This window comes from Bactrocera latifrons, unplaced genomic scaffold (genome assembly GCF_001853355.1).
Source record: "Bactrocera latifrons isolate USDA-ARS-PBARC rearing strain unplaced genomic scaffold, ASM185335v1 scaffold_25, whole genome shotgun sequence".
Classification (NCBI taxonomy): Eukaryota; Metazoa; Arthropoda; class Insecta; order Diptera; family Tephritidae; genus Bactrocera; species Bactrocera latifrons.
In genome coordinates, this window is record NW_017536074.1 from 1,620,754 (window position 1) to 1,631,830 (window position 11,077).

General features: G+C 36.8%; 1 protein-coding gene across 1 annotated transcript in view; it reads right to left on the reverse strand.

Moving 5' to 3' along the window:
* LOC108969388 (insulin-like growth factor-binding protein complex acid labile subunit) overlaps positions 1 to 11,077 on the reverse strand; it is a 197,135-nt gene that overhangs the window by 110,476 nt on the left and 75,582 nt on the right. The window contains exon 3 of the mRNA XM_018934068.1: positions 6,099 to 6,125. The gene's annotated coding sequence lies outside the window, so the exon portion shown is untranslated. The remainder of the gene's footprint in view (positions 1 to 6,098; positions 6,126 to 11,077) is intronic.

The following is an 11,077-nucleotide window of genomic DNA, read 5'->3' on the forward strand; positions in this document are numbered from 1 at the left end:
AGATTTTCCATATCTTTGGTTTTAAACGTTCATACCTTTTTCAGAAGCCGCAAACTCAAATGAAATCCAACCAATACTTCTCCACAAAAGCGCGTCTTCAAATGTTCTCCAAATGTATCCAACAGAGGAATGTACACTGAGACCCTGTAGTATCCTTCATAAGATCTTACACAGAAATTTTCGCGTTTTGTTTGCCGACTTCAGATTCTTGATTTTTCTTCGTCAATTTTCAGTTCTGTTGTCATTTATTCGTGTTTAAATAAATGGTTCGAAAATGTTCCCCAGCTTTTTAACTCCACATTTTCTCCCTCTCAATCCGCCTTTGATACATATGGTACATTTAAAAATTCATATGTTTTTTGTTTTGAATACAATACACATATAAAAATATATGTACATTTATTCTCTTGTAGTTGTACATTGTAAATGTGAAATTTTAAACATATTTATACTTTTATACAATTGTAACTCGGTGTATCAAAAGTGTCGGGTCTATTCCTCTTTGAGGCCCCATAAACCTAATATAAAGATTTTCGCACATCCGGGTAACTTTATATAATATTATATTACTTAATCGGACAACTTGTGAGTTAACTCAATAAAACTGAGCCTTAAATAGATAATATTGGGTGAAAACTTGAACTGTGTAGCTTCCATATAACTAATATTAAGATTTTCAAACATCCGGCTTACTTCACTTTACTGGTTGTATGTGTGGTACTTTGATGAAACCCAGGGAAAACTGTGTTAGTATGTGGCATGATAAGAGTTAATAGACAAAATCGGGACGGGAATTTAATATTCATATTGCAAAGAAATCGTGAAGGAATTACGATAAAATTTGCATTTTCATTCAATTAGTTTTAAAACTATATTTTACTTCTACCAAATATATTAAAATCATCTGGTTGAGATCAAGACTTAGACTAACTCTTATATAGCTGAATAATTCAACATCAAACGTTCAGTTATATAAGGTGTAAGACCAAACAGAAGTTTGTAAGTCTTTTGTTAGGTATATTTGATATACTATATGTGTGGTATTGTAACGATTTTACCTACATTTGGCTTTACTTCATATAATTAAAATAAACAGATGCCCTCTCAGTTTCACTAAAGCACCTCACATACCGTCAATACTATATGTAGCGAAGTCAATAGCATGTTTGAAAATTGTGATATTAGTTTTATGGTAAAAAATAGTGCTGTTACAACAGATCAGTCGTCAAAAAAACAAAAAAAAAAAAAAAAAAAAAAAAAAAAAAAAACGACCAGTCGGTAACCGCATAAGTCAAGCATGTAAAGGTATATTCTAACATTCTTATAAATTTAAAAGAAGTGCAAAGCCAACTATTTAAAAGTGATGAAAAGTTATGTAGTTGATCTAGACTACAACAACAAACACATATAGAATGAGTCATTATAAACAGTGATTTTCAAAACGTTACTGTGCTTCATTTTGAAATATTTATATCTTCAAGAGGATATATTAGGATTATCAGCAGGTTTTAACTCCCTGGAGTAAACATCGGTAGCAGTACAAATGCTCAGGGTGACGAGCTAAGTCGGTAAAAATAAGACGGGGACTCAAATACGGAGATCTTGTTGATAAATCAGCCACCTCTTTTTAAAGTTCAGGCAATATTATTAAGTAATAGTAAATTATTAAGTAAACGTTGTTTCACTCGCAGTGTGATTTTGAGCATTTTCTCGTTAAAACCAGTGGCACATCCATTAACTTCGCTTTGTTAAACAAATTTTATACAATTTCAAGGCGGTTGCCGCACAAATGAATGATTATACTGATCTTTAGCTGTCAAAAACTTTCATTTGGCGATTAACGAAAATGCAAAACTATTATATTTTCCCTTTGGTTTTCACTAAATACTACAAAACAAAAGTTGTGAGAATATAGTGTTGCAAAGATCTTATAAACTTGCTCTGCCACAATGTAGTTCTGGCCACAGTATTCTTCAAAAATGTGCTGTTCACTCACGTACTTTTTACTCTCTTACACCGATATTATGGACTATTGGATTCACATAAGAATAACGGTTTCGTGGCAGCTCGCTATAAACTTTGATAATTTTGTGTGTTTTACTTTGCTATAAAATCGGGTCTAGGCAGCTGCTGCAAGCATTATAGCTAAACAAAAGGCACACATCCACTAAAATATGAAACATTTAAACAAAGTGTCGCATCAAAACTAACAAATCGGTCGAATTAAGGCAGCTGTAAGCCCTGGCACAATGTATCCTACAAAAAGTGTGCACTAAATTCCGGTGGATATAAATTTCACTGCGCTTTTTGCGCGCTTTCCTTTGTCTAACTCGCGCCAAAATCACAACACGTGTTGTTGTTGTTGTTGTTGTTGTTGCTGTGGTACAGTCTGGGCGCCCTTTGCAGCACGCTTTGTTTACGATTCGCACTCAACCGTTAGCGTGGATGCTTTATTACGGCACCTGAGCGCATTGTCGCTTTGTCGTTTGTTTTGTTGTAGGGTTGTTTTGTTGGCGCACATTCACCAAATTTGCGCAAATTCGCCGAACAAATTTACGCAAGCACGACAACAGCAAGAGCGTAATTACAGAAATGTTGCAATATTCAGCAAATTTGCTGTGACACAAATGTGTTAGGGAAGCAGGCGCTTGTTTGTGAGTGTGTAAATGTATGTGTATGTGAGTTGAAGTGAGCGTTGTTGTTGTTGTTTATGTCGCCCACTTTCGCTGACTAAATGCAGGGCTTGGTGAGTTTTGCCGGGCAATTAAATGCCTGCTACCGTTGCATGCCGCACCAGTTTGGTTGTTGCACACTTTCGGGCGCCGTAAAATACAAAATTCCATGAATTTGTCCAAATGCAATTAAAAAATCGTAAACTTTCCCAGCGCCATAACTGTGAGTACTCGCTGTTCGAGCGCCTGTAAGTATGCAATGCATTTGCCGCTTATGCTTATGTGTGAGCATATTAAAAACATGGGTGCTTATTTATATAATATTTCGATGTGCAGTGTATTAGTGTGGTTTTATCGTAAAATATTAAACGCTCTTGTCATCATTCTCCGGCACTGCCAAAAGCTATGCGCTTATAACAGTAACAAAATCCAATTAACTTTGTTGCCGAAAATTTGGCCATAAATCGTGTGAAAGGCTTAAAATAAGAAGGGTTGGGACTACTTTTTAAAGGAAGAAGGAATTTTAAAGGTTCTTCTTTTTCATAATTTATAAACAGACAAACGTCCATTTTGAGGTTAAAAAACTTTGGGCTTATAAATTATGCAGATTCGTTTAGATTTATTTTGATTAGAAAAAATATTGCCATAGAAGCTTTCAGTATAGAAAAATTGTGGTGGCAATACTTGTATTTAAAAAACCAGAAGCTCGACATGGTTCTAATGAAGTATACACGCTCTTTTATGCAACTTACTAGAATTCTAGCAAAACCCAAACTATTTATCTTAAGAATATCTATCTGTCTGTTTTTACCTTATAGCTTATATTTGCTTATGCTTATGTTTGTATACAGATTAATTTCGAACAGATTTAAGATGCTCTAAGGGAGTGACGAAGAGTTGATCAATGACAAACTGGAATACAAGCGACAAAACGATAACACCTCATTACATTCCATCCGTTCTAATTCGATGCATTAGTTGTTCTAGCCTAGCCAAGCACGTCTCGAAGAGTGGGCTAGCTAATGACAGTTTCAGTTAAACAGAAAACCCAAAGCACATGTCTTGTAAAAAGGAATCGGCGAAGTTTTTTTTTACCCGAATCGGAAAAGTCTGTGACTCAACCAAAAATAATTGTTTATTTCTGCATTCAGTTGGATTCATTTGAACCATTGGCATTGTATCAGCACACTAATCCTTACAATTGAGAGCATGCAATTTTTATGATTGCTTCGTTAAAAAGGGAGCTACAGAAGCGCCAGATCATAGGTAATAGCTTTTATGTCATCATTATCCTGATACTCAGTGAATTTGATAGAAAACCTGAATTTTCCGCATCCCGAATGTATCATAAGTTAGAACATTGGAAGTCGAAAAAGATATCCCATCTCGACTGGCTGAAGGCTGGCTATTCGCAAAGATAATATTCCAGCGTCTCATCATCAACCGCGCATGCTCTTCATGCCCTCGAATCCCTTTTTCCAATTTTTTGAAACGAGAAACTTAAGTTCCTTTTTCCCTGAAAGGTCTGCCTACCAGCAACACCAGCTTAAACTAATTTTGTGATATGCTCTGCGTTGTTAATGTTCCAAGAGGGGATAGTTTTCCTCTAAGGTCCATTGCTTCAAACAATCCTTGAAAGAGCTGCATGGTCTAGGGCAATTTAGAGAAATTTTGTTCCTGGCCGTTTCTCGGGGGGCCAACTCGTCTGCCTTTTTGTTTCCTTCTATTCCTATATGAGTGGGTAACCAGTTACTAACTGATAGTCTAGTTATTGCCTGATTGCGTTACTAAATGTAGTGTGAAATATAATAGTATAGGCTCTGCAGATATCCATTATTGCAGCTTCCCTCTTCGCTAGACGGTCAATGAATTTGTTGCTTCCTGCAATGCAGTCAATATGTTCTCCCCAGCATAGTATTTTTTTCGTTCGATAGTTCTACGCCTAAAAGAACATTACCAACAGGGGACATTACCGACAAATAATGTTGTAGCTTCTATGAAGAACATGTGGTTCACTGAAATTATGCGACCCCATTTATAGAACTTTATATGCTGGCTTGATGGCCCCAGGACTGGTCGTCGAGATTATCTTTGTGAAGAATGAAAACTCATACAGTTAAATTTCATGCATCAACAAGCGATCCAAGATGTTTCAACTTCTGATGACGTACAGGGGAAATAGCGAAAAAAACCCTATTGGTAATGGATGGATTGGAGTCGGTTTTCTGAGAACCAGCGGTATCTGGGCATGGCGAATAGTCTTGTTTTTAAGTAAATCCACGACTTTTTCATAATGCGAGGTTCTGACATGATTTTTGGTTTTAATTTCATTATGAATATTAACTTACTTCATTAATCTTAACTGGCTCTCAGTGGAAAAGCAAGTGAAAAGGAAAACAGCGGTACGGTTACAGTGAAATAAATAAAGAAAAATGTGCAGACCATCAATTTTCCAATTTACAAAGTTACACGCTATTCACAGCATTCGAAGCTGACAGGGATGATAAAGACCGCCAAAAATCAGCGAAGAAATAACAAAATAACTCTCCTGTGCGACTCTCAACTTAATCAAGTACAAAAGCTGTTTACGCGCCGAAAAGTATGCTTCACGCTTTTCGAATAAAGTGCGCAATCATGCGCAGCCCACAGTAAGTGGCTTGGTGGCAATCCTTTTGATTAGTGGCATGTGTTTTTATTTACACACACACACATACACACACAAAACTGTACGGAAAAATATACCATCACTCACACAAACATACATATATATTATATTATATATACGTTCATCGAGCGCTGATGGCGAATTAAACGCGAATGTGTGCAGCTACGTTGATTGTGAGCCGCGACCGCAGCTGTGCGCCGTGCCCTCACGTAAGTGATTGGCAACCTATGCTCCGGCATGGCGAAGCGCTGTGTATGTGTGTGTGTAAGGCGCGTTATTTAATGTATGGCACATTTTTCTAGGCCAACTGGAAATTTTTCCTTCTGCTTCGTTGCAACGCAAAGCCCAACTTAATTGCAGTTTTTTAAGCATTTCTATTTGCACGCCCCAAGTTGTGTCCAGCCGCTGTGCGAACATCACTCTTTGCGAAACACAAACATCAAATAGTTTGCGCCGCAAATGCTCACACATTTCCAAGTGTTCGATGATAGTTGAATCAATTTCGAGCAATTAAAAGTTTGCGTCATATTCTCCCTCGTCTCCTTGCTATTCTCTGCTGGTCCTTACACACAACTCTCAGACGGAGGAGAGCAGAAGCAGCTGTGGAGCAAGTTTCTTCCCAAAAGTCGTGCACGAAAGGATGATTACAAGTAAGATCTCATTAATTGCGGCTGCTGTAGTTTCCAGTAACTTTTCGTGAAGTTCATTTTGAAATTGGCATTAATGCAATCGATATTGCAAAATTGTTATAGCGAACTTACCCTATTTCCAATGCGAGCTTTGTATATCTGCGAAAGAGAAATATTCTCATTAGACAATTGTAAAAGCTATCGTTTAAAGTTAAGCTCTTTTAATCAACAATTCTAGGCGAAGTTGGAAAGAATAAGAGGTTTAAATATGATTTTGCTTTCATAGCTAAGCTTAATACATAATCATATTTTATCTTATAATGTATATATTTATTGTGAATTTCATAGATTTACTACTATTACATATATACTATAAACCTCACAGACAATGTATGGTAGGCATAAAATCAAATACTTGTAGTATAACTTCAAATTCAAATTGACGGATTAGGAATTTCTGATAATTTAGCAAAGAGAAAAAATATACAAACATAATGTGCTCAATACAGACGGTATAAGGTTCTTCAAAACACAAAATGTCATGAGATTATTACTACCACACAAGTTCGTATCGTAAAAGAATAACAATTTCAGCAAGAGTGATACAATAATTGCTATCTTCCAACTCTTCGATAACATAGCAAAATCAAAAAATGTTAAAACTAATTTTCTGTAAACAATTAGGAAAAGTTGCTGGAGCCAATGGCAACCAATGGCAACCAGTTAGTTTACAGCAGTTGCTTTAGTCGGTTTACCTAAAATCTTACGATGGTTCAAAAACATAAGCCTACAAGTGGTACAAAGCCGTGCAAGACGGCCGAGAGATCATTGAAAACATACCTTGTTTTGGACGAACTTCGACAACTTTAAAGGGTTACATGGGTTTGCGGATTTCTGAAAATCGTCTTTTTTATTGTCTTATTAAATTATTTATAACCTCTAGAATAAGGTGCTACATTTTCATGTTAATCTAAGTAATGGCTTCCCAGATACAGCCTTGAGAACTTCTGCGCTCGAGGCTAGCTAGGCTAAACTCGCCGTTTTCTCGAAACTGTATTTTTGAAGCCGGTTGCCAAATTTTCTTGAGAACTATTCTACCGATTTTCATGAAATTTTACACAGATTTTTGAGATGCAATTCTTAAATACTTGGAAAACGAATTTTCTGCCGATGACAACTATTTGAAAAAAAAAAAAACAAAAAATCGCGAAATTTTCAATGAAATTTTTTTTATTTTTTTTAATATCTGCCAAAAATACAATTTTCAGGTTTTTTCCTTCGTCCAAGTCCTAAGTTAAGATTTTATCTGAAACACGTATCATTTCCCTTGATCTTGTAAGGAGTTATCCTGCCAGCGCGGACGCATCTTTTTTTCGAGATGTCCCCGGAAATGGCGTCGGAACAAGTCTGAAATATATTTTTCCAAAAATTTCAGAATTTCTTTATTAATATTGTATATTATTTTTGTAGCAATAAAAATTTCTTATAAAATATTTATTTTATTTTATATGAGTTGAAAAAATACTGTTTTTTATACGGGGAACACTTATAACCCCTTAACTGATGAAAATATTATAAAATTGAGCATATGGTGATTGAAATTCGTCAGGCAAGTGTTAGAGAGATAGCAAGAAAGCTCCGACATCTTTCGCGAGTCGGTTCGAATGATTTAGAAGGATATTATGGGTATGGAACGCGTTCTTGCTCGACTCGTACCGAGAAATCTGATCTTTTTCCAAAAAAAAAAAAGACAATAGTGACCCATTTTAAAGCCAGAAGCGCAATGAATACCATCGATCAACCACTGTATTTACCAGCGTTGGCTCCGTGTGATTGTTCCTTCTTCCATGCCTTGTTCCGTAAACTGAAATTGCCGTGGAACCTGCATCATTGGATCGAAGAGATAAACCAAAATTTGCTGTCGGAGCTGAGGGCCATGCCGCACAGTGCTTATGGAAAGTGTTGCGAGGACTGGACAAATCGTTGGTAAAAGTGTACTAAATCTGGAGGGAAATACTTTGAAGGCGACAAAATAAATATTGTTTGCATATTATTGGATTGACTGCCTACAGGTATGTAGTTAATAAAACCATGTTCTTAAAGTTTACGTAAAGCTTTAAGTTAGTGATCCATATAAGTATAATAAATATATAAAAATGCGTTGAGTATAGAAATGTGCGTTGACTTCGGAATCAGTTAAAGTTTTTGCTGATTATATAATCACATTACTACGTTCTACCTTTTGGCTTGGTGACACTACTTTCAAATGCAAGGATTATGACAACGAATCTATGGTAGTTACCCAATTTCCTGCCACAAAACCTAATCTGATTCTAAAGATGAATGAGTGCCAAAGACAAACAGTAAAAGTATCCGTAAAACTAAAATTAAATTTAATATTTAAAGAACGTAGTTACGTACAGGCGTACATCAATACATATTTGGAGCTTGCTGAGATGTTCGCTTGCAATAAAAATGAAGAGCACGGAAAGAGCAATTCAAGAAGAAAATACTAATTTCACATTCCAATTGAATTCTATATAGTTGCATAAGTGTTGACTGACTGATTGTGGCAACCAGGAAGTATGTGTTTCGGCATGATAAGCGAAAGGATGGAATACATATGCAAAGGAAGCCACACTCACGAACAGCTGCAGGGGTGGGAGCAGTTTTGGCATACAGGTTTGTCAAGCTGTGAATTCTGCTGTCATGCAAAGAATGTTTACGTCACTCATAAATGAGTGACAGTTACAAGACTGCTGTTTAGTAACTACCTTTCAATGCCTCCCCCACCATCCGCTTTACCCTACTCAAACTGCTAAAGCATTTTTGATGATTATGCTCCTGTCGGTCTGCTAGTTTACACTCAACGGCATCGTCTTCCTGTCAGCCGGAGTGATAATTGCGTAGCACTGCCCAAGAAGATGGTGAGGGGGTACTGTACTGTTGTGGAAGTATGCTAAAGGGAGGCGTACGCATGCTAACCACACTTGTCATTTTCAGGAAAAGTGTTGACAATTTACTAATAACTATTCCTTTGTAAATAAGCGGCTAGAAAAAAGAAAACGTGTTGATTTAGGTGCCAGGGAAGAAAAATATAGAAAATTATTTGATAAATGAGTTCGCCGGTTACAAAAATATACGTGTTTGTGATAAGCATTTGTTTTCGTGGCGTAAGAACAGTTAGAAAGTAATTTTAAAGAAAACTAATGTTAGCTTTGGTCGTACCAAAGCAATAATACCCTTCACAAATACAAAATGTTCTTTACAAGAACTTTACTTTCGCTTAGTGAGTTTGTGTAGTGGTCCAATGTGAGCAGGACACGTGCAAAATTTTACATTGATATCTAAAGAGTCTTGTTCGCTTATATACTGTCGCACAAACATATCGGCTAAATCGATCCAGTCCGCCATGCTGTGGGCATTTATATTGGACCTACCAATAAATTGTTATTAAAATGAAATAAAACATTGAGATCCGGTCTAAATTGGTTTAATTTTTATTGTTATGTAGAATTTTATGACACTTATGATTTGAATAAAATGTGGATCAAGTTGCCTAGTTTGCATATCGTTTACGCCAATTTTTGATGACCTGGTGCATCATTTCGGCTATAGTGCGTTGAATGTTGTCTTCTAGCTCCTCGAGCGCTGCTGGTTGATTGAAATAAACCTATGATTTAATATACCTCCTGAGAAAAAAATCTAGAGGGGTTAAATCTCATAACCATGGCGGCCAGTTGACTGGGTTATTTCTCGAAATTAACGAGTCGCCACAGTTTGTACGCAATAAGTCCATGTTTAAGCGAGAAGCATATGGTGGCGCATCATTCTGTGGGGTAGAGACCGTTAATGTCAATTTCATCAAATTCCGCGAAAAAAACGGTCAGTATGTGTTATAAAGCTAGATATGGATTATAGCTTTTACTGCTTCGTATTGAAAGCAATAGGGCCCGATCTTCCGCACCAAACGGTCGTAGTTGTGTTGAATTTTCCATTTGTGGAATTAAATTAACGATCCTCGAGAGGAGCTTTACGGTCGGTAATTGCTTTGTTACCGAACTGTGTTGTTTTTCCAAATATTATACATATATAAACTCGGATCTACAGTAATTTACATTGCTAATAATACGGTGCTTCTAGAACAAAATCACTAATGTTTGCGAACTTTATACATGGGGTTCATATCCAACATAGAGACTAATCAGACCACTACCACACCCACAAAACGATATTAAAGGAAAACCTATACAGTGCGAAAAATAAACACTAAATTTAGATATAGAAATGTTATTTGACACAAAGGATCAAAGTGGGAAGAGAAGCTTGTGAGCTAAAAATTTTGAAAAAGTGGGCGTGGCTCCGCCCTCTCTATAAGAACCAGGGTCAAATTTGGACCATAGGCGTGGCACCGCCCTCGCGACTTTCTCGACCCATTTCAATCAAATTCTGTGCACGGCATTACCTTAATATTTGTATATAACACTAAGCCTACTTTCCATATAACACAGTTTTGATTCTTTCACCTTCCATTATGACAACTTAATACCAAAAATTGTCCAAATCGAAGCACAGCTGTTCAAGCACCTCGGTACCGAGTATGCGAACCCCTGTTGCTATAGTTGACTCTTCACCGAAAACATCGGTCTTTGTATGGGAAATTCAGAGATAATATTTCCTGATAAGAATATTTTAGTGTATCAAAACTGGGTTGAATTGGGAAAACACTTTGTTTGTCCGGACAACTGTGTCAATGTCGTCGTATATCTCGTACAGCTCATCGTTCCATCGAATGCGATATTTGCCGTGGCCCACCGCAAAGGACCATAAATCTTTCGCAGAACTTTTCTCTCGAAAACTCGCAACGTCGACTCATCAGTTGTTGACATCGTCCAAGCCTCTGCACCATATAGCAGGGCGGGTATTATGAGTGACTTATAAAGTTTGGTTTTTGTTTGTCGAGAGAGGACTTTGCTTCTCAATTGCCTACTCAGTCCGAAGTAGCACCTTTTTGACAAGAGTTATCCTGCGTTGGATTTCTAGGCTGACATTGTTGGTGGTGTTTACGCTGGTTCCAAGATAGACGAAATTATCTACAACTTCAAAGCTAT